We start from the raw sequence: 23,746 nt of genomic DNA on the forward strand, positions 1-23,746 counted from the left end.
ACACTTCTAGTTAAAAGTGAAGATTAGATCCACTTTGTTGAGGGAATCAAAAGCAATTGGTTGTGGTCTCATTCGTTCATACTGCGGAAACCTAAATGCCTCAACTGAGGCAATGTGGTGAATGAGGAACAGCTCAGGGTTGATGCATGGGGTGTGTTTGTAACAAACCAAGTTTCTTCTCCAGGCGGGCAATAATGATTCCTCTGGAGAAAGAAAGAAAGAAAGAAAGAAAGAAAGAAAGAAAGAAAGAAAGAAAGAAAGACAGGCCTCTCAGAGGAATTTGTAATTGTTATGGTAGCTTTTTGAAGGCTACAAAGGAAAGCGTCTATTCTGAAAACCTAAATGAGATAGCGAAGTGAAGTCCTGGCACCACACAGAGCTACTGCAAGCAACATGAAGTGCTTCTGTGCTTCAGTCAGAACACAGGTACGAAAACTGTGATGGAAACAATGTGAGGGAAACTGTACATCAGCTTTAGCAGTTGCTTCACGGGCTAATTCTTTGTTGTCTGCTTCCTAACACCTTGCCTCTTCACTTCTGAGAGAAATTTGTCCAGGACTGACTATTTAGTATTCCAAGATTCAACTGCCTTTGAAAAACTTTATGTACTCCCTTTAGGCCGATTTTTACCCTTAGCCCAGAAGCCCTAACATTTCTGACAGACATTCACTTTTATCATCTAGGTCTCCTGTGGACTTGCGTAATTACCACAGCTGCACAGGGCACAAAAACAAGCAGTCCTTTGGGTTTGTGTTCCCCCACACTCTCTTATTTACTTCCCACCATTTCACTTTCAGACCAGCCCGTCTTTGCTTTTTCCTATGGCTGGTGACAAAATTAGAAGAAAAGGATGGGGGCTGACACTCCAGTAGGCGTCAGACAGACAGCTTTTGCACATTGATCAAACACAGTCCAGGAATAAAAAAGATTGCTTAGTGTAGAACACAGGGAGAAGGCCACAGTGGAAGGAGAAATGAGTAAGAAGCTTATTTTCTGCAACTTAAAAGAGAAACAGGAGACTGACTATAAGGTAAAACAAAAACAAAAAAACACTCCACTATTGCTTTAATTAGAGAAAAATCAAAATAAATGCCTTCGTTTAGGGAGCTCATCCTGGTAGCATGAGAGACATAGAGCATAAAGATCAGTCATTCAAGAATTCTAATCAGTCACAATGGGATCCAAAGGTTTGCGTCTGTGAAGGAGTCTGTGTCTACTTTATTTTCTATATGTTTAGTGGTGTTGGAGCACTTGAAGATGAATCTCGATATAGATATACAGTGGTACCTTGGTTCTTGAACTTAATCCGTTCTGGGAGTCCATTCGACTCCTGAAACTGTTCAAAAACCAAGGCGTGGCTTACGATTGGCTGCAGGAGCTTCCTGTACTCAATCAGAAACCACATTGGACATTCGGCTTCCGAAAAACGTTCAAAAACCGGAACACTTACTTCCAGGTTTGCAGCATTCAGGAGCCGATTTGTTTGACAACTAAGCTGTTTGAGAACCAAGGTACCACTGTACTGTAAATTCCTATTAATTAGTTCTTTTCGGGGCTTTTTTTAAAAGCTGGAACTCACTGGAACTCAGTTCTAGCACTTCTCAGGTGGGCGCCATTGCCATTCTAAAAGAACAAGGGAGAAGTTAATGATGAGCACCTCATTTTCTATTAAAAAAAAATAGCACTGGTTCTTTTCCAGACCTAGACAAAGAAGATCTGGTGAAGTACAATAGCAACCTTGTAAAATATACAGTTTTGGGTTTCCCCCTCCCCCCTTTATTTTCCCTTCTACACGGGTTCTTTTTCTCTCTTTTATTTAGATCTCACCATGTTTAGTGCAGCATCTTAAAAAGCAGAGACATCTTGAGAGTCCCATGGACTGCAAGAAGATCAAACCTATCCATTCTTAAGGAAATCAGCCCTTAGTGCTCACTGGAAGGACAGATCCTGAAGCTGAGGCTCCAATACTTTGGCCACCTCATGAGAAGAGAAGACTCCCTGGAAAAGACCCTGATGTTGGGAAAGATGGAGGGCACAAAGAGAAAGGGACAAGAGAGGACGAGATGGTTGGACAGTGTTCTCAAAGCTACCAGCATGAGTTTGACCCAACTGTGGGAGGCAGTGGAAGATAGGAGTGCCTGGTGTGCTCTGGTCCATGGGGTCACGAAGAGTCAGACACGACTAAACAACAACAACATGTTTAGTGCACATATAATTACGTACTTTTTGAACTTTCATTAAAGATTTTTTTAAAAAATGCTGAATGGTTGGAAGATTCAGGACAGATAAAGAAATTCACACCTTGCACAGTTAAACTATTGAATTTGCTCCAATAGGCAGTGATGGCCACCAATGAGGATGCCTTTAAAATGTTATACAAATTCCTGGAGGGTATGTTTCTGAATTCTGGTTCCTGGGAATCACTCAGGTCTGTCTTGCATGCTTCCCACAGGCATCAAGGTTGAGAACAGGATACCACTGATCTGATCCAGTAAATTCTTTGTATGTTCTTTGTATCATAATTCAAGGATGTGTAAGTGTCAGGCTTGAGGAATCCTCTCCTTCCCCCAGTGGCACCAAGACGCAGGGAGGAAACAAGAAAGTTCTTACATATGATTTATTCAGTCGTTACAGTAAAAGACAAAGAATTCCGGTCATTCCTCCATAATGGAGTTGCTCGCACTAAGCTCCTCCCCTTTCCCCCTTTAGCAACAACATCTGCTTCTACGGCATCTGTCCGTGGACAATTGCCTCTGTGCTCTTTGTTCTTGCACCCTTAATGAACGCCTCGTTTTGGGAGAAGGACGTGTCCAGAGACATGTCAACAAGCTGCTCTGCTTCACTTCCTCCTTCTCCTAACACAGCATAACTCTGCTGTTCGCCTATCTCTGAGCTGTTATCTTCCTCCAAGCCCTGCTGTAAACTGAGACTGCCTTCCTCCTCTCTAGAAGGTATGGGGGGGGGAGACCTCCACTATTGCTCCTCCTCTTCAGTCCAGTCTCTGACACTAAGCAAAATAATTTGTTTGTTTAACTTATATTATATTCTTTATAAGATCTAAGGGCGATTCCCATTCTGCTGGGTGAGTGGCTATAGTAAAGTGTCAACCAGTGTTTGCAGGATCATGGGGACTGTTAGAGACATATTTTTAACTAAATATAATTTTTTTTTATACACATACAGCTCAAATACATATACCACTCAAACCAATTGTAGACTAAACATTAGCCTAATAATAATAATAATTACTGTCACTGCTAATTTGGGGCATAATTATCAATGTGATCCATGCACAGAAAAGCTCCAAACTGTCAGTAAATCTAAATTTTAAGAAAATATTAGTTTTTGATGTACTCAGCAACCCATGTGGACAAGGTCTGGGCCACACTTGTAAATATTTTAAAAGGTAAAGCTTTCTGAATTCCCAGCTGCTTCAATGTGACACTGAAAGTAAGAGGTTTTAATAATACAACAGGGCTGTTTCACTACTTCACCCACTTACATTGCACTAAGAATGCAGAGCCATGTTTAATATAGAAATCATGCTAACTCTGAGTATTTGCTTATTATTTTTCAGCCAAACAAATATGCTTTCCCATTTGGCATTGGAATGTCATTGACTCAGAGATGTTTTGCAAGTCTGTTTCTAGAAATCAATGTTTTCTTTCTAAATGAACATATCATGCCAATATATCGTGCCAAAAAGGAGCATTTTGGGAGTCCTCTCAAAAATGCTGATTGTGGCAATTTGTAGCTTTCTACTTTTAGTTTGCAACAAATTTTACAAGTCGGGAACAGAAGCCTTGAGGAGCGATTTGGCATTTCTTTTTCCATTCCTCTCTCCTGGAGTGACCTTTTCCTTTTGCCAAGTGGTGGGGAACTGGATCCTTATCTTTTCCATCCATCCCACAAGCCAGGTTTGGCAAGTGGATACAGCTGGCTACTCGTCAGTCATCTGACACCACAATGGTGTCGGGTGAGCTGTTGTTCCCACATGGTTCGAAATCAAGCTGTGCAGGCAAAAGCAGAGTCTTCAAAGCACCGACAATCAGTTAATCATCAGGTCTTATGAAGTTCTCTGTATAGTTTTGCCCCTTCTGAAGAGCTACCTGGCAAGCCTTCTTCCTGGTCTGCTCATATGGTGACAGTGCAAACACTTCCCCATTCAGCGCATTGTCCCTACACAGCTGCAGAGATTGGTGGTGTATTCCAAAGGCTATCATTTCTAAACAGAAGCAGCGTTTATCCCATGAACACCTAGAGAATATTTGTGAAGGTCATCATTTCTAGCGGAAATATGCGTTTTTTAAATAAAAACTTTAATGGAACACAGTGCTGCTATTCTGATACAGTATCTGAACGAGAACACTGAATGGAAAAGTGCATGTGAGAGAACAAACGAGTTTTAATTTGCTTATGCATTTATCACCCTTCTGAATCAACTGCTTCATGCATCTTCTCAAAGCAACAGATGTTTCTCCAATGTGACTGAGTGGATGTACCATGTGCCTCAACAAAGTGTCTCAACTCTGCAGCACCAATCCCAAAAACAAGCTAATTTTCTTGGGTATGAATTTGATGTTTGTTTGAGACAGTTGCTCCAACATCCTGAATTTCACAGCAAACAGAAAGGTATCTGAAAGAATTGTCATGTAACTGTGGGATAAAACAGCTGATAGATCCCTGAATTCTCTTATACTACTATAAAGTTTGGATGGCATTTACTTTGGGAAACTCTGGTCACTTAGAGGGCTGGTATGAACAGAATCTTAACTTTTTTCTCCTTTTCCTCACAATAATTTGGGGGGTTTTGGTTCTCATCTTGGTGTTAATAGCTATGTTCCTCTGTTTGGTGAATTTGTGGGATGGGGCAACTGCAGGAGAACTCCAGGGAGCTTGCAAAAAAAAATTTATTAATTGTCAAGGCGGGAGTTGTGAGCAGGTCAGCAATAACTCACAAGTTGTCAGTGAAATTAACTCTTTATTCAAAGAAACAAAATAGCTCAGGCCTGGTGAGCACAGCAACTCTTCCCAGTTAAAAGGGTTCAAATGATAAACTGGAGAGACTCAAACTCTCAGACTAGGTAATTTAATTAAATTGTAATGATTAGAGGAGAATTGTGGACTTCAAAATGGATGCAATAGGTAGAAACAACATAACAAGGACAATTGCATTATGCTTGCTACGATTCCTTTTACATATATTTCAGTCCACAAAATAATGCACAATTCTATTCCAAAATATGGAATTATTTACCACAGAAAGGCTTATCTTAAGATGTGGATGCTTCATAAAGCCATCTTAGATTTTGGGCTACTGGCTGTAAAAAAAACACCCTGCTCAAATTCAACCACAACACGTGGCTAAAAAGTATGATTAATGTATTATTTGTTTCTGTAAAAAAAAAAAGCAACCCACTTTCATCCTGAGGCCTTGGAGGAAGAATGATGCGATCGTCCAAAGATGGCTGTGTGCTACCCACTGACGACCATCAGCCTCTAACCCTGACAGAGCCTTCACTGACTCAGCCAGGGTTTTCTTCTTGGATTGGTAAGAACTGCTTTTCTAGGCACCTCTGGGAATATAAATGGCGTGAGAATTGGGTTTTCCTATGACATCCTTTGCTGAGTGTGTTTGAAATGATGTAGTTATCAGGTAAAAGTGATAAACTATCAGCCCAACTAGTTTTGTGTTATTAAACAAAACTGTTCTTGGTTGTCAGATTTTTCAGTACCATTAAAAAGACTGCATGGCTGTCAATTCTTGTTGGTAAACATGGCAAGCCGCCTGTTGGGGGAATTCCAAAGGAAATCCTAATGAAGCCTCACTACATAGCATGGGGATATGACACAAATCCATTAATCCCTTCCCTTTAGGATACTATAAGCTGTTCGCAGCTAGATATGAATCCATTGATCCATCTTGCCAAACATTGTCTACCCCAACTAATTGTGGGACCTGGGATTTCCTGTGTGCAAAACATCCTTCACCTGTGTCTTTTCTTTCCCCCAATTTATATGACTTTCTGAAAGCCCTGGAAGCTCACAGGTCCCTTTGGGACCATTTTATTTTCATTGAAGTTATTCCTCTTCTTATTACTATTACTATTGTGACACACTCCCTCAGTGGAGATGGGAGTGGGGAGCATGGCCGAGTCTGGGGTAATTTAACCTTGGTCACGCTCTGTCTCTAACAACCAAGAATTCAGTGATTATCTGTGTGTGGTAGCATATAATCTAAACCCTCAGCAAGGACACTTGGTGTTGGATGTTTCTGTGTCAACTTCTTCCCTGAACTAGATATAAATTAGAGCCGAATCATGATGGAAACAAAAAAAACATATTTTTTTATTAACAAACACTCAAGGAGGGTTAACTCATGATGACCACTCCAATAGCTTCATGCAGATGTTAAGTAATCTCAGAGACAGTATGCCACCAGTGGTAGCACCCCATACCTGAAGAGTCAGGGGGCTGAGAAGCACTCCAATCCCATGCTTCCTTCTGGAACCATTCCTGGTTATAAGACTGGAACCACTGCAGAACAGTGCCCCTGATTTTCCATTTCCCATAGATGGTCCAGAGGGATACCATGGTCAATGGTATAAAAAGCTGGTCCATTAAGCACAACAGGGTATAAATTGCACATTTATATATTTCTGTGTACCTAGGGAATGCCCTATCCTTCAAAGTGATAAGCATGTATGCTATGAGACAAAATTTAATCTATGTATGGACTATCCAGAATTCAATAATGATCATGGTTGTAGTCTGCAAATGGAATGAATGTGGTTCTGGGCAAACAGAAAGTGTCCAAAAGAGGGAAGTTGGATACCCATCCACCCATTTTCCAGTTATTCTAATATACTTTGCTTTTTTGCTTCCCTGAGGAGATTTATTATCTAGACATGCATGTGCGAGTTTGCTATTTGGGATGTTAAACTGGAGATATGTCACTGTTATATATACATCCTCTTTCTTTGCAACATCTATAGTATCTTAATTTGAGTTCCCTCCATCTGTGGAAAGTCTCTTATTTTTAGTAACTGGTTTCTTTTATATTTTGGAGCCAGTTCCCAGATATACATAGCACATAACCACCCTGAGGCTTTATTTTATGCCCAAAGATCACAAGTTCTCTTTAAAAGCATTCCCAGCCAGTGTTAGTTCCCTGAAATGGCTCCAAATTGACTCTGTAGCTCCTGAGGGGAGCCAGATGGCATCGCAGCTTCGAGTCCGTGCTGTAATGGGGCAGCCAGACAGACAGCAGACTGGCACTTCCTTTTACTGGGGAGCTTGGCCAGTGTCTGCACGAGGGGACAGAAAACTAGCCTGCTAAAAGTCCTAGCACATTTTCAGTGAGATGATAAGGGTGCAATCCTATACAGCAGTGGTTTTCAACCAGTGTGCTGTGGCATCCTGGGGTGTCATGAATGATAGTCAGGGGTGCTGTGGGGCAACCGTGGCCTGTGTCCCTCTTTCCTTCCCTCCGTCTTCTGATGCTCTCTCCCATCTCTGCCTCCCAAAGGCTTGCACAGTTTTTTACTGCAGCAGCCCTGGCTATAAGCTCCGTAGGTGAATGGTGCCTCTGAAAGGCACCTCTCTTTTGGGTGGGGGGCAGCTCAGAGACCACAGGCAGCAGCAGCAGCTGCCTGGAGGACTCCCAAGGAGAAGGGAGAGGAGAGGAGGCTGAGGGAACGCTCCACAAGGGAGGGTGCTTTTCAAAGGATGGCTGTGTTTCTGTTTGCACCTTGCTTTGGAAAGTGTGAAATAGACATGTTCACCTTGAAATGCAAACTGAATTGAAATTCTCCCCTGTCCCCATTTTCTTGCTCCTCTGCACTGGCAAAATCTCCCCAAGATATAGTTTTGGTTTCTCAACTACAGCGCATCTACAGCTTCCTGGATTTATTCCTATAGCCTGGGCCTCATCCCCACTAAGGGAGCAGCATAATTAGCTGTATTTAAGTCTGGAATGCGGGTGACGCTGTGGGTTAAACCACAGAGCCTAGGACTTGCCGATCAGAAGGTCGGCGGTTCGAATCCCCACGACGGGGTGAGCTCCCGTTGCTCGGTCCCTGCTCCTGCCAACCTAGCAGTTCGAAAGCACGTCAAAGTGCAAGTAGATAAATAGGTACCGCTCCGGTGGGAAGGTAAATGGTGTTTCCGTGCGCTGCTCTGGTTCGCCAGAAGTGGCTTAGTCATGCTGGCCACATGATCCAGAAGCTGTACGCTGGCTCCCTCGGCCAATAAAGCGAGATGAGCGCCGCAACCCCAGAGTCAGCCACGACTGGACCTAATGGTCAGGGGTCCCTTTACCTTTACCTAAGTCTGGAACAGGGGCGGCCCATCCCATTTCATCACTTGAGGTGAAATGGGAAGTGCTGCCTTGGCCTGCTGCTACTACCATACTCCTGTGAAGGCTGTGGGGCTGCTGCCTCAGTCCACCTAATAGCTGAGGTGGCTCCGTGTGGAAATCACATAAAACAGTGTGACATCACAGGCTGAGACATGGAAAATTCAAAGAGCCTGTGAAATATTTTTAGCAGTTAACCTTTAGCACTGGAGCATAGCAGATACGTTTCTTTGCTCCAGCATCAGCCCAATGGGCATTGTGGCCAGAATTTTGCTGCAATATGATTTGGAGGAGAATGTGAAACAAGGGTGTAGGGAGCTATAAGAGCCATAGCCACAAGTCATTTTATTATCTTTTTAGGAGGGGGGGTGGAATCTGAGTGTGTTCAAACTTTGTGCTCATTCTCATGAAAACGGCAGGATTTATTTATGAGATGACTGCATGGCAGTAATGAAGTCTTGTATAAATGTCACTGTTGTAATCCATAAAAGCGGACAGTTAGGGTAAAGGATTAGCAGGCTCCTAATAAAATATAGGGATGAAATATGAAACCGGAATGTGTGTCTTATTTAAAGATGACTCGGGCTGTTCAATAATGCATATGCTCAAGTTCATTTTCTTACTATAATATGGTACCTTAGGGTACTTGATATCCATTCAAGAGAATATTTCTTATTTGTTAGGCTTCAAACTCGGCACCCCATAGGCAAAAATATGCCTCAAGCTGGACTCTTTCCCTAAAATAGTTTTGTGGGGCTGTTTTACTGTAATCACACAGCAACATTCCATATAGAGGTGGAAAATGGGTACCATAAATTACAAGATTTGGACAATGTGGCTAAAATAAAAAGTGGTTTCTTGGGTGGATTGTAATGCTATCAACCAAATATACTCAGGTAGAATCACAGAATTGTAGAGTTGGAAAGAATGCCAAGGGTCATCTAGTCCAGGGGTCTGCAACCTTTAAGACAAAAAGAGCCACTTGGACCCGTTTCCGAAGGGGAAAAAAAACTGGGAGCCGCAAAACTCATCATTATAAAAATAACTTTTTTGTCACTTTTTTATTATTTCTTTGTTTGACCCCCTCAGAATTACTCCTCCTCATAGAAATAAACGTTAAATTAACAAGTTACCTTTTGTGTGTGTGTGTGTTCTTCACTCCGCTTCAAAACAGTGACCAGCGTACATGCCCCCTTTCAATGCAGTGACCAGCGTACATGCCCCTTACAGTGTAGCGGGCGGGCGGGCGGGAAGGTGACATCGGGATGGTGCGTGACTAATGCACGCACCGCTGCCATGCGATGTCACAGCCAGTACAGCGCCCGCCACAGTGGGGAGTGTCAGGGCGCACAATGCGCCTCCTCCCCTCGCTAGTATCCACCCCGGAGCCGCGGCAAAGGTGTAAAAGAGCCACATGTGGCTCCGGAGCCGCGGGTTGCAGACCCCTGATCTAGTCTAACCTCTACAGTGCAGGAATCACAGGTAAAAATTCCCTGACAGATGGCCATCTAACCTCTGTTTAAAAACCGCCAGTGAAGGAGAATGTATCACCTTCCAAAGTAGTCTGTTCCACTGTCAAACAGCTCTTACCACCTGAAAGTTCTTCCTGATGTTTAGTCAGCATCTCTTTTCTTGTAACTCGAAGCCATTGGTTTGGGTCCTGCCCTCTGGAGTGGGAGACAACAAGCTTCCTCCCTCTTCCATGCGACAGCCATTTAGATGTTTGAAGATGGCTATCGTATCTCCTCTAAGTGATCCTCTAATCCAGGCTAAACAAACCAAATCCCTTCAACCATTCCTCATAAGGCTTGGTTTCCAGACCCTTTTATCATCTTCATTGCCCACCTCTGCACACATTCCAGCTTGTCAATATCCTTCTTAAATTATGGTGCCCAGAACTGGACACAGGTGTCCAGGTGGGGTCTGACCAAGGCAGAATAGAGTGGTAGTATGACTTCCCTTGAGGTAGTGATGATTTTGTGGATACCTTGATATTCTGTTAGATATGCTACTTATAGAATACTTGGTAAAGTGCCTTTTACCTCACAGTATATTTCTTCTTACACCCTACAGCCATCTTCACTCACCCCACCCCACCCCACCCCGTGGGACCCTTCAGAACAAATATGGGGAGATTGTGAAGGCTGGAGAGGAAAGGGGTATCCCACCAGGAAAGTAGAAGTCCTCTTGTGCAATGATGGATATCATCACCAATTATTGTTAATACATTGTTATTTGCCGGTGGCAAGAAGCTAATCTAAATAAGCATTTTAGATGTCCCAAACATACATGATGCTGATTCAACTCTTCTTTTTAGGATATGTTGAAGGAACACAACTGGAACTGCAGCTTTTTAGAAGCCCAGGTTTATTCCCCTCTCTTGTTACCAGAGATGAACAAAAACTTTCATAAAGTAGAAATCTTACCAGAATTTTCTACAGCCCTTCTTTTTCTGTCTGCTCTTTCTCAATAAGTCATCACCTGTAATTTGGGAAACTACTGAATGCCAATTACAGTGGGGATATAAGTGGTCTTGAGTTCCCTTCATTATCCTGCTTTTAGAATTCTTCGTAAAGAACCTTGCCCTTGACACATCTTATCACATCACTTTCACTGACTTTCACAAAAGTTGTTCCTGGTACTGCAACAAATGTGAATCTGCTGTTTCTAACTAAAAGGATGTCCAGGCCTTTCACTGAGGGTATGGCCCTCCAAAAATTGCTGAACTCATCAGTACCAGCCAGCATGAGCACTGGAGAGTCAGGGGCACCCTATCCCAACAGTACATAGTATTTCAGACTGCTAATTTCCTGTAATGCAAATGGACAAGGGAGATTGAAATCCAGAAACATTCCATATATTTCACAGGGTCTTCAAATATATAAAGGCAGGCATAGGTAAACTTGGCCCTCCAGATGTTTTTGGCCTGCAACTCCCATGATCCCTAGTTAATAGGACCAGTGATCAGGGATGATGGGAATTGTAGTCCCAAAACATCTGGATGGCCGAATTTGCCTATGCCTACCTTTACCTATATGAAGACCTTGTGAAATAATTTCTGGACTATGGGGTTGCGGTGATCATCTCGCTTTCAGGCTGAGGGAGCTGGGGTTTGTCCACAGACAGCATTCACTACAACGCAACAGTAACAACTTTCTGTAACTATCCAATCACTGAACGTCACTTTCAATTCCTTATTTGCATATGCGGACCTGAGTGAAAACTATCTACAGTATCCCCCTGCTGGCCCAGGGTGAGAACTTCAGTACGTAACAGTGACAGAAACCAGAGAGCACGGAAACGTCGTTTATCTTCCCACTGCAGCGGTACCTGTTTATCTACTTGCGCTGGCATGCTTTCTAACTGCTAGGTTGGCAGGAGCTGGGACCGAGCAATGGGAGCTCACCCTGTCGTGGGGATTTGAACTGCTGACCTTCTGATCAGCAAGCCCAAAAGGCTAAGTAGTTTAGACCACAGCACCACCCGCTTCCTCATATGCCTACTACACACTCTATGCAGTACTATTTCCAATCCTCAACCTTGTCCCTGACTCAGAACCTTTTAAAAAGAACATGATGCTCATGTGCTACTAAGAGATAGACCTGCTAAGAGCCAGATGCCAACAGGATTCATTGAGGTCAAAGGAAAGGTGTGCACAGGTCTTTCTAAGCTCATCCTTCCCAATGGTCCACATTAGCCCTTTTCTCTTGAACTGACATTTCTTGTTTGCTTACTTTTCACAGAGCATCCAAATCACATTGTTGTCTGCCATTGCTTCCCAGGGCTTTCTGTGTTCTCCCATATTTTCCCCAGACCTGATTTGTGGTGATTTGTTGTGTGTGTAATGAAATGCAATTGCAGACCAGCTTTCCCAGGCTTAAGGCTTAGAAGGACTCCTGTGCCTTTAGTTTAAAAGCTTCTTGCACGTTTTATGGATTTATTTGATTGTAGCTGGGGGCCTAGTGGTGAATTTCCCTCCTGAATAGCCTTTCTGAATTTCTCAAAAGTCAGTTTCCATTCCTAGGGGGAGGGGGACAATACTTTTATTACTCATTTACTTTTCTTCCCATTTTCCCCCTTTAGAGATATATAGATAGATATAGATATACACACACACATAAACACACACACACACACAGATTATATATATATATACACACACACACACACACACACACACACACACACACACAGTGGTGCCCCGCAAGATGAACGCCTCGCAAGACGGAAAACCCGCTAGACGAAAGGGTTTTCCATTTTGGAGGCGCTACGCAAAACAAATTTCCCTATGGGCTTGCTTCGCAAGACGAAATGTCTTGCGAGTTCCTGCGGGTTTTTCCCCTTTTTCCCCCCCTTTTCCTGAGCCGCTTATCAGCTGATCCGCTGATAAACCGCTTATCAGCTGATCCACCTAAAAGCCGCTAAACCGCTAATAGCGCTAATCCGCTAAGCTGTCAATGGGCTTGCTTCGCAAGACGAAAAAACTGCTATACGAAGAGCCTCACGGAACAGATTAATTTCATCTTGCGAGGCACCACTGTGTGTGTGTATATATATATATATGAGAAAAATGTGGCTGTTTTTGGAGCAGCATACTTTTTCCTCCAACCTTCCACTGTGCCAGATGCACATTCAGTCTGGGAAAGAGAAGAGATATCCCCAAATTTCTGAGAAGCACCCTTTTTAATGATGGTAATCATCCCTTTTATGTCTGAAGGGAAAAGTCAAAAGGCAATTAATTGTATCCAGAGATCCTGTCAGTAGAGTTCAACCGGTGGCATGATCCCACTGATGGAAGGTGGGAGGAATATTTTACTGGGTGGTATTCAACTTTTATTTACAGTAGGCCTATTAAAATGATTTAATTTTTTTAACTAATGACAAATAGTAATTTTGTCATGTCAATCAGTTTCAGTGTGTCAATTCTGAGTAAAATTATGTGAAACATCACCCACCAATTTTCCCTATAGACTGTTGCACCCCACCCTCAAAATCTGTTCTATTATTATTATTATTATTATTATTATTATTATTATTATTATTATTATTATTATTAGTTCCCCACCCATTTGACCGGGTTGCCCCATTAAACATTAAACATAAAAAAAACTCCCTATACGGGGCTGCCTGCAGATTTCTAAAGGTTGTATAGTTAATTCTCTCCTTGACATCTGATGGGAGGGTTTTCCACAGGGTGGGTACCACCACCGAGAAGGCCCTCTGCCTGGTTCACTGCAACCTCACTTCTCGCAGTGAGGGAACTGCCAGAAGACCCTCGATACTGGATTTCAGTGTCCAAGAAGAACAGCAAAGGGAGCGATGGAAGGGGGATGAATTGAGAATTGGGAGAATATTGTTCCTGCAGTTCATGGGGGGGGGGGGAGAGAGAGAGATTTGCCCTCCCTTGGGAAAGAAGCATGAGAGTTTCTACTCCTGTAGGGAAGGGGTTGAGGAGATGGACATGTGACAATGGACAAGTAAGAGGGACTCTGGGAAGGTTCTATGGTGGTTCTTCCTGTCCCAGACCACTTCCTCTTTGCTGTGTGACACACACACACACACCCCACAAACTCATTGAGCAGTGTGGGCACTTTAGGAAAGTCAGCGGTATCCTGGGGCTAAGTAGGGTTTTTTGGTGGGCTCCCTAATTCAGTGCCCCTCTCTTTTAACCTGCTTCACACTCTTGGGCTGAACTGAATGGGCTCTTAGGGAGAGGTACAACTTATCCCACAGTTTGCATTGAGATTGGGCAGGTGAGGTTGTGGGGGGAGGGAAATCCTAGGTTTACTTAGGCAGCATTGCCAATGCATTGTGCCTGGGGTTGGGATGCCCTTTGAGGCCTGGCATGTGGATTTTGAGGGATATTGGTTAGCAGGGGTGCATGTGAGAAGCACATGCCAGGCTTTCCAGCAAAGGAAAGAGTCTATTCATCCCAGTCCTTAACAGGAAAGCCATAGCACAAAGGCTGCAGCACATTCCCAGGGGTTGGATTTCCCTCTTTCTGAATTCGAATAAGTCCTTACCTACCTGTTTGATCCTAACTTGTTTGATTGTATCAGCTTGGTTGATTGGAATGTAGATGTTCCTCTTTCATTATATTTTAATTAATATAGCCATAATCCAGTTGCACATCTCACATCTTCTTTCCAGTTGTGAGGAGTAAATTGCCTTCTCAGTCCTTTCTATCAACACAAGCCTCCATTAGCTTAGATGCCCATGTGTGGATGGAAGGACCACTTCAGAATTGCAGAAAAGCAATTCTTGATCCAACTGGTATTTTATCATTTTTAAAAATCCAATGTATTTAATGAATTCTTTAATGGATTCCAATATGCAATATTTTAATCTAAAAGGTTGTTCAAATGATAAAAGCAGATGAGATAGGATTACACACTGTTACCACAAGGAAAACAAAGTATCGATTATCCATTGGAATAAAAAATTGCAGTGGAATATCATTAGTCCTGCTCATTAAAATTTGAACATCTTTGCCTGAGAACCGGATTATAAAATATTTAGAACAAATTAGAATGCCACGCATTGATGAGTCGCAGCACTGATACTTTGTTCAAGGAGATATTTGAAGGATCACTTTTGAGATTAAGAATTCCGAGAGGAACCCAGCCTCTTGAAAGATAAGTGACCATATAAAACAAAGCAGGCTTCTCAAGGAGTGCAAGGCAGAGTCTTTGTACAGTTTCATATTCCAGTTCTTAAAACAAGACTGAATGTACAACAAAGAAAGATAATTAGGAGTCAGATTTACATACTTGGAAGACTCTACAAAGCAATTATTATTTTGTATAGGTGGGTTGAGTCTTCGGTTTTTTATTTTTTATTTTTATTTTTTTAAATAATTTTTATTAACTGGCCAATCACATCAAATTAAATCACATCGCTTAAATTCCAAATTACAAAGCCAAATTTTTAAATTTTGTTGGGGGAACCCATACTTCAAGATCCAAAGGGGGATTCAGGTCATCTTCTTATTACTGCGTTAATGTCCAAATCAGTCCCAATCAGTCCAGACAAAGTTCATAATTCTATCCAGTCTTATTTTGGTGTTTCCACATCATATCTTGTTCATATAATTTCTCTTTTTCCTTTACGATCTCTTCTGTTAGTCTCCTTAAGCCGATAAGCAAGTATAATGATCCTGTGTGGATTTCCCGTTCCTCCAAACTAAGTCCAGATGGTTTCCATATATCTCCTTCGTAGATAACATCGCTTTTTCCATCATAAATTAGGCATTGTCACTCTTAAGTCCCACCAAGAAGTTGATTTCTCTCTTTCTCCTCCCAGACCCAAGAGCTCCATCAATGCCTCTCAAAATGGCGACGGCATTTTTTAACTGCGTCATTCCAAAACTCTTAGCTTTCCAGCTTCGAGCTTGAAACATTGCTTTGGTTCGAAAGTTTATCTCCACACAGTCTTAAATCCACAGCTTAAGTCCTTAATTTCTGACTCATTAGGGGAGGGGATTCTTGTTTAATCACATAAAAAAAAGGAAAGGCAGGTTTTTCCCCCCTCCCCCCTCAGTCATTTGTCGTACCGTATCTTGATGTATCTTCTCATATTTTATTCTTGTCTTGTTATCAGAGATCTCTTCTGTCAGCAGTCTTTACTCCCCCTTTTTCCTTGAAGTATCTGCAATTTATCTCATCCAAATTGTTTCTTTTGAAGATTGTTGCAACTAGAGGCGCGGATCAGAGACAGCATCAAGGAGTGCCGGAATCCCACAAGAGGGCTTTGTGCCTAGTGCCCCCACCCCCACAAATTCGGGGGTGGTATAGGGCACAGCAGGCAAGGGCCATCCCCCCCACAATCCGGGGGGGGGGGGTTAAGGAGGCTAATTACCCCCATCATAGCCTCCAAATTACCTCGTGAGGGTCGGAGAGATGTTATTGTCAGCCATTTTCCAATGCGCCACCTAGTGGCCCCCCTGAGTCTTCGGTTTTTTAAAAAATGCCATTAACCTATTAAAGATACCAGAGAGGTTCCCCAAACTCAGGCCCCAGAAATGAACTTTGGAGACTCATAAAGTCTGACTCAAATGAGAGATGGGCCTAACAGGCCTGGGAATTCTTCTCCAGCTTGGATTTTTAAAGAACGATTGAGAGAAAAAATCCTGGCTCCCACTCCCTGCACCTTCCCCAAACACTTCCCTCTTCTTTTTACAGTACCTTTCACTGAAGCTGGACAGTACAGATAGCAGCAGCAGAAGTAAATGGCAAGAATATATTATTCCCCCCTCTCCTATTCTGCCACCATGCTCGGCACATGATACAGGGGAGATAGAATTCTCACACAGGCTCTTGCAACTCACAGGCTCCCTTGAGATAACTGCACCATAGTAACACCACCCCACACACATGTTGTTACCCAGAGGGAGGACTAAAATCTGCCTCCTGGTGAAATTTCCTCTTCTACGCTAGCAGTAAATGCACAGGAGCCCTGTCCTCTTTTATATATGGCACCCTAAATAGATTATAGCTTCCTTGAATGCTGGCTTATACTTTTCAAAAGTGTCTAAAAGTATCTCCTGGCTCATTTAAAAGAGTGTCTTGCCAAATGCAAGGTGGTCCTTTTAAAATAAGATTCAGAGGCAATACAAACACAAGTGAGAGAGAATATTAAATATTTTATACTAAACAACAAGCAATATATGCATACCAAGCGAGCACCTCAATCAAGCCCCTCAATTTGCCACCTGGAAGCCCTCAAGAAGTGGTGAAGTGACCCCCCCCCCCGGTAGCCTCAGGTTCTTAAAAAAAATGCCCAATACCATCTGATTTATAGATAGATAGCCTGTTAGCCAGTTTGGCTTGCCAGACTAAGTACAGATTATTCATTAGCCACCTCTCCCAGTGCCTTACATTCTCCAATGTCTAACATCAGAGAAGTTACCCAGCAATATCACTTCCTTCCAACAGATTAGGACTAGAACATTAAAGGCTGTTCTCAGCCATCAAAGAGCTTAACAAAAGATAGGGGAAAGGAAGGAATGGGGCAAGAAGAGGGCAGCTGAGTAAATACAAATATCTTCCAGATAGATTGCCCATTCAAAGAAAATAGCCACTCATATCTGACTTCTTCACTTGTAAACAAAGGGCAAGATTCACCTAATGAATCCCCTCAAGAGAATGCATGAGGGCTCCCACTGGTGCAATGTGTTTCATGTGACAAGGTATTTGAGAGCAGAAGCCGTAAAGGAAGCAGTAAAGGAGTCTAGAAATGTTGTGAAATGCTGAAAAGCTGCAGAATCATTTAGTTTCTGAATCACTGTGATTCATTTTGAGGATGACTCATTCTCTGTACAGTGGTACCTCAGGTTATATATGCTTCAGGTTACAGACTCTGCTAACCCAGAAATAGTGCTTCAGGTTAAGAACTTTGCTTCAGGATGGGAACAGAAATCGTGCTCCAGCAGCGCGGTGGCAGCTGGAGGCCCCATTAGCTAAAGTGGTCTTCAGGTTAAGAACAGTTTCAGGTTCAGTTTCCGGAATGAATTAAGTACTTAATCCGAGGTACCACAGAATAAGTATTGTATCTGCTGGCAGGCAGACTCAGTGTCAGTCAGTGAGTCAGTTAGTCAGGGTGTGTGTGAAGGTGAAAACTGTGCTCTGTGAAGCCTGTGCTCAATTGAGACTCTGTGTGACTCAGTAACTCTGTATATGCTCTGAAGCTAGTTTGATCTTCTGTTCACTATGCTGCTATTTGCAAACAAGTTTATTTTAACACAGTAAAGCTTTTATTCTTTTACTGAAGAAGACTCTGTATTATTAATTTACGCTGCGTGACAATGGGACTCCCCACTTGCATGTCCCAAAACGTGCCTGGGGAACAGGACACAAGGCAAGAAGAGGCAAGGTTTGTTTCATCTGTTGAGCTGAAATGCTTGAGTTGACGGAATGATGTTGGATTCTCCTCTTCCCTGTGTGAGTAGCGTCTGAAGCTGGTGTGTTGCTGATTGTTAAAGGGAAGGGAAGGGAAAGTTTTGTGCTTGTTAAATGGATAGGTCAAGCCATTGCCTCAGAGCAGATCTATTTTTCACAAGAAAAATAATTTAATTAGCCTATCTCTAATTGGCATGTGAACTTCACAATTATCCTTGGAGGAAATTAAGAACGGATAAACATTTCTTGATAAAATAAAGCCAATGTCCCAAATCACTTACTGTATTGTGATATCAGTAATGTCAACTGAGTTACTTTGGAGTAATTGATTTGAGAGCTGTAATTTAAATCTTGAATGCTAGAATGGTTCCCCGTGGCCCAGTCAAACATCCTATCTTTAACTGCTCCGGGACCCTGAATATTTGTATTCTGTGGAGTGGCCTTGTTAGGAGGGTCTTCCCTTTTCCATGAACAAAATCAAACCCAAATCCTTGAAGAACCAAGTGCCAACGAATTAGTTTTCCCTTGTAGCCTTTGGTAGGATGCAGCCAATTTGCAGATAATTCATACGCGCACACAATTCCTTGTTGTAGTGCACATTTATCTTCTACAGGAAACAAGCAAAGCTATTTATCCCAATTTTCATAACACCAAGTTGTGAAAAGCAGAAACAAAAGTAGCAATTCCTTTACTCAAAAGACAGCTCCCTGGCACAGAAATTTGTCCATTTTGCTGTTGTTGTGGAAGCTTTATATGCCAATAGACAATAGGTTTATTCTCTCTCACACACAACATAAGTGGAAGAGCAACAGGAAACTCCTAATGCCATGCAACAGAAGCAGCTGATGAGAAGGTGCAGTGTCATAGACCTGACTTCCTAGAGGTGGTCATAACTGTCATTTACTGAGGGGGAGAGAGGAAAGGTGAAGCAGTAGGGAGCTGCATTGGCAAAGCCAAATAGTAGTGCTCCTATATTGTGCTTGAACAGCACTCACTGCCTTGCCCTTCCCCGCTCCCAGTAAGAAGCAGTGATATCAATGCAAGAAGGCCTATGTGTACTGTCACTCATATACAACAAAGTCCAGTGCCACCTAGTGACTAAGCTATATAATAGCATCGTTGTTACACCTGACAACAGGGATGCGGGTGACCCTGTGGGTTAAACCACAGAGCCTAGGGCTTGCCGATCAGAAGGTTGGCCATTTGAATCCCCACGATGGGGTGAGCTCCCATTGCTCGGTCCCTGCTCCTGCCAACCTAGCAGTTTGAAAGCACGTCAAAGTGCAAGTAGATAAATAGGTACCACTCAGGTGGGAAGGTAAACGGCATTTCCGTGCGCTGCTCTTGTTTCACCAGAAGCGGCTTAGTCATGCTGGCCACATGACCCGGAAGCTGTACGCCGGCTCCCTCGGCCAATAAAGTGAGATGAACACCGCAACGCCAGAGTTGTCCACAACTGGACCTAATGGTCAGAGGTCCCTTTACCTTTACCTACACCTGAGAACATTCAAGTCCGCCCAGTTAGGTTCAAGTTAATAATTAAAACTTGCTATTTACCATTTTCTTAAGTTATATACAGCTCTGTAGCTCAATGTCACTCTAGGAGGAGTGTGTCTGCAACATGCAAGCCAGGTAAGTCTATTTTAGAAGCTAGTTTCTTTTCTTGCACCTCGGATCTCACAGAATGTCCAGACGTGCCATAGTTCACTATGGGATTATTACATGTTTTATTACCCAGGTGTCGAACATTTAGTATGGCTCTGTTCTGCTTTGAATTTTGTAGCAATTCACAAGAGACAACTCACATTCTGCATTTTCCCTGCCCGAAGAGTGTTCCTTTTCTTTGCATTCAGAATGGTTTGCTTTCACAACCACACAGGTCTCTACGGCTTCATTACTTTCCAGCAAAGGGCAATTTGTATCTTCAGTCTTGCCCATCTCAGTAGTGAGCCACCTCTGAGACCATTAGCACCTGAGATCTCCTTTCACATTAGCAACATTAGGGAGCATGTCGGTGGAATTTAAAGCAGAAATAATTACACTCACCACTGCATATGCTTGGGTGGGCTCATTTCGCAAGATATCTCCCAATGGAGATAAGAGTGACTTCAGGTATTTTTTGTGGGGAGGGGGTTAGTTTCTCCTTTTTCCAATGAGTGCCTCATCTCCAGAGTCATATCAGAATTGTTGAAAACTCTCTATAATGTAGGCTAGATTTCAGTAAGACCACTGTCTATAAGTCTGAATATACAATTGTTGCTGGCTTTTCCATTTTCAGTAGATGCAAACTCTAGCTCATGTTTTCTGCTTTTCTGCTTTCTTTCTCTCTCTCTCCTCTTCTCTTCTCATGCTCCAAATCAAACCTCCCCACTTTCTTTTCTTGTTACTACACAAATATATTCTGTAGCACCCTCTAATGTAGCTGGATTAGCTCATGTCTTTTGTCAATCTTTAGATGTTGGATCCAGACAACAGTCCAATCTCATATATGTGTATTCAGAGGTAAGGGTCATTGACACCCTAAGTATGTGTGTATAGCAAAGGTGGCAGACATGTGACCCTCCAGGTGTACTGGACTCAAACACCCTTCGGCCCCAGTCATCATGGCCAATTGTCAGGGATGGTGGGATGTGTAGTCCAGCAACATCTGAAGAGCTTAAGGCAGCCATCACTGGATGGCAGCCTTAGTGTCAGGAAGAGTGAGCCAGCAAGAACTCACATGGAGTAAGCCAAGTTAACTCTTTATTAAAAGAAACAGGATCTGCTCAGGAGTGCCAAGCCTATTGAGCACAGCAACTCCTCTTTGGTAGGTCTTGCCCCTATGAGGCAGTTGTGGAGACTGAAGGTCCCTGCCTTCCCACAGCAGCCTAAGTCTCCTCCTTTCCCGGGTCTTTCCCAAGCAATATGAGACTCTGTCAATGCACCTGCCTTTGCTCCTCCTGCTTCATAACTTTCCTGGTTCTGGGAGTTCCGGGTGGGGGGAGGAATCTTGTCCTGAGAGAGACACCATTGTGTCTTCACCAGTCTGACTCATCTCTGCCCCACGCCTCCCTCCTTTCCTGCTTCTGCTTCTGATTCTGGACTGCTCTCTGCCACAGACTCTCCCTTCTCACTTAAACCCTGTTACTTCTTCAGCTTCCAACACTCATCCTCCCAGTCGTCTCCCTCTTCTCCCTCTGACCACTCATCGTCATCCCACCAACAATCCCTGGGCCTTCTTGCCTTAGGAGTTCCCCAGTTGGTGCCTCCCTCTGTGTCTAGCCAGTACATGACGCTTATTTAGTTGACCTTAGGTCACACTGAAACTGTTGGGGTAAATTAATAAAAGTCCAAACTCCCACTGACGTCTACCCTTTCAACACTACCCTTTCAACTAACACTGCTATCCTATATGTTCCTGCTCAGAAACAAGTCATATTGCTTTCAGTGGGGTTTTTTCAGGTATGTGGGTTTAGCCTTAGTTGGATCCAGCAGATATTTTCAAGTTGAAACACTTCCAATTTTATAAAGTAATTTTATTTCTTCCTTTCTCCATAGCCTAATTATTGGATGTAGTAACACACCATCCATCAGATTTTCCTTTGCAAGTGTATTGATGAGTATTCGTCCTTTAGTCTATCTTCTATCTTCTGCTATCCAATCAACATTCAACACACCTTTCTTGGTTCTTTCACCACTTTTCCACTGCATTTTTAGTCTTTCTTTCCTCCTTGTCCTTTCCTTTGCTTTCCCTAAATTTATTTATAGATTGTGGGACACACACACACACACCCCAGTGATGTCCATTCCTTAGTCCTGCTTGCATTTTGACTGCAGTGGATGAGGTTTGAATGACGCTGCTCCCGAGCATCGCTCAAACCTGTTTTCAAAGTGACAAAAAGCCAGAGTGGAAATTTCAAATTAGACAGTGGCCCAATTGAAAAGCAATGTTTTCAGGCACTTATTGTACGAGGGGTAAAAAATAAAAGCAGGTGTGTGGAGCTTTTCAAGGCAGCCCTTGACAGGTGTAGCCCTCCACCACTAGCAGATCTTGATGAAACTTGTGCAGAGCAGGGTAACCTTCATACCAGTTCAATAGAGATGTCAGAAGTGCAGCCTGCAATCAGCAAGCTACAAAACGAAGCTGCTGGAAACAATCAAATCACAGGGAAAATGCCAAAAGCACTTGACATCACCACCCTAACAAAACTGACAGAGCTGCTCAGTGAAGTCCAGAGAGGCCTCTGGTGACCAGGGGCAGCATGGAAGCATTCTCAGAATACCCAAGTAGGGGTAGTCTTCTGTCATCGTAAATCTACAGCCGCATGGGCATCAGTCATAGGCTGGTTGGGATGTCAAAATGCTTAGAATATTCCACAGCACTTATAAATCTCAGATTTAGTACTCAAATCCTGAAACCCACATTAAAAAAAAAGTATCTCTTGATTCCAAGAGCTCTGGTACCTCACCTTCATTTATTTATTCCTTACTCCCACCATCCTAGTCAGATCATCTAGCCCAGGCTTCCGCAAATTTGGTCCAGGACCAATGGTCAGGGATGGTGGGAATTGTAGTCTCAAAACATCTGGAGGGCCGAGTTTGAGGAAGCCTGCCCACCCAGCATTTGAAAACACGTCAAAGTGCAAGTAGATAAATACGTACCGTTCCTGCGGGAAGGTAAATGGCGTATCTGTGCACTGCTCTGGTTTGCCAGAAGCGGCTTAGTCATGCTGGCTACATGACCCGGAAGCTGTACGCCGGCTCCCTCGGTGAATAAAGTGAGATGAGCACCGCAACCCCAGTTGGCCACGACTGGACCTAATGGTCAGGGGTCCCTTTACCTTTACCTTTTTAACCTAGCCCAGTGGTTCCCAAACTTTCCCCCCATGGACCACTTGAAAATTGCTGAGGGACTTGACAGATGGCATATTGATTTTTCTGCCTTTTGCAGCAATTGTAATGTACTGTGCTAGATACAGTATGATTTTTAATTGTATTCAAAATCTTTCATTTCTTATATATTGGATTTAAAAAAAAAATCCGTTACAGTTTGAATTCCATTTAAATTTGAATTTAATTAATATGATGGATGTGCCATCTCTTCTCTTCAGCCACAGAGATGTCTTGGCCCACCTGAAGGGAGCTCACAGACAAATGGTAGTCTGTGGACCACAGTTTCGGAATCTCTGATCAAGCTGATGTGAATTTCAAATCAATTATCCAGTGACTTTTCACTTGCGTGAAAACTCTTGAGAAGTGTGTGTCAAATGTAAATGAACTTTGCCTGCTAACTTTAATCTTGCATAGAACCTCAGTGGGAGGAATCTAATTTAACAGCAATCAACATATTAAGTGACTTTTGTGGAAATTACTTTTATCACATCCACTCACCTGACACCTGACTATAGGAATCTTGTTAACAGTGGCTAATCACAAATTGACACTTAACACTGAACTCATCTTGCTTGGGAGATGATGGAGCCAATGGCCCCCAAAGCTTAACTTCTCCTACTAC

General features: G+C 42.9%; 1 long non-coding RNA gene across 1 annotated transcript; it reads left to right on the plus strand.

Moving 5' to 3' along the window:
- Positions 1-4,284: 4,284 nt before the first annotated feature.
- Positions 4,285-23,427, plus strand: LOC309352267. The gene is made up of 3 exons (XR_014161213.1): positions 4,285-4,755; positions 5,412-5,551; positions 23,349-23,427. It is a non-coding gene; the product is annotated as an uncharacterized lncRNA (long non-coding RNA).
- Positions 23,428-23,746: the final 319 nt, after the last annotated feature.

This window comes from Podarcis erhardii (genome assembly GCF_964252035.2).
Source record: "Podarcis erhardii genome assembly, chromosome: 11".
Lineage (NCBI taxonomy): Eukaryota > Metazoa > Chordata > Lepidosauria > Squamata > Lacertidae > Podarcis > Podarcis erhardii.